At 40.2% G+C, this 859-nt stretch overlaps 1 non-coding gene across 1 annotated transcript; it reads left to right on the plus strand.

Annotated features, from left to right (window-relative positions):
- The first annotated feature begins 239 nt into the window (after positions 1-239).
- Positions 240-347, plus strand: LOC148544812 (small nucleolar RNA R71). Its single transcript, XR_015900938.1, has one exon. It is a non-coding gene; the product is annotated as a small nucleolar RNA R71 (small nucleolar RNA).
- The last annotated feature ends 512 nt before the right edge of the window (positions 348-859 follow it).

Here is an 859-nt window from a genome sequence, read left to right on the forward strand (position 1 = left end):
GCTAATATGGCATTCAGAGTATCAATCTCAAGAACTCCTTTCTTTTGAGTCATCCCATTATTCACAAGATTTCTTTCAGAAGTGTACATGAACTGGTTATTTGCAACCATCTCAATGAGTTCCTGGGCTTCTGCAGGTGTTTTCTTCAGATGAAGAGATCTACCAGCAGAGTGGTCCAATGACATCTTGGACAATTCAGACAGACCATCATAGAATATACCTAAGATGCTCCATTCTGAAAGCATGTCGGAAGGGCACCTTCTGATCAATTGCTTGTATCTTTACCAAGCTTCATAGAGGGATTCACCTTCCTTCTGTCTGAAGGTTTAGACTTCTACTCTAAGCTTGCTCATCTTTTGAGGTGGAAAGAATTTGGCCAATAAAGTATTAACCAACTTTTTCCAAGAGTTTAGGCTTTCTCTAGGTTGTGAGTTCAACCATATTCTAGCTCTGTCTCTTACAGAAAAGGGGAAAAGCATAAGTCTGTAGACCTCGGGATCAACCCCATTGGTCTTAATAGTATCACAGATATGCAAGAATTTAGCTAAGAACTGATGAGGATCTTCCAGTGGAAATCCATAAAACTTGCAATTCTGCTGCATTAGAGAAACTAATTGAGGCTTAAGCTCAAAGTTGTTTGCTCCAATGGCAGGAATTGAGATGCTTCTTCCATAGAAGTTGGAAGTTGGTGCAATAAAGTCACCAAGCATCTTTCTTGCATCTCTAGCATTGTTGTTGGGTTCGGCTGCCATGTCTACTTCTTTTTCAAAATTTTCTGTAAGGTCCTCTCTAGAGTGTTGTGCTTTAGCTTCTCTTAGCTTCCTCTTCAGAGTCCTTTCAGGTTCAGGATCAGCTTTAA

This window comes from Arachis ipaensis, chromosome B9 (genome assembly GCF_059453495.1).
Source record: "Arachis ipaensis isolate K30076 ecotype BB chromosome B9, ASM5945349v1, whole genome shotgun sequence".
Lineage (NCBI taxonomy): Eukaryota > Viridiplantae > Streptophyta > Magnoliopsida > Fabales > Fabaceae > Arachis > Arachis ipaensis.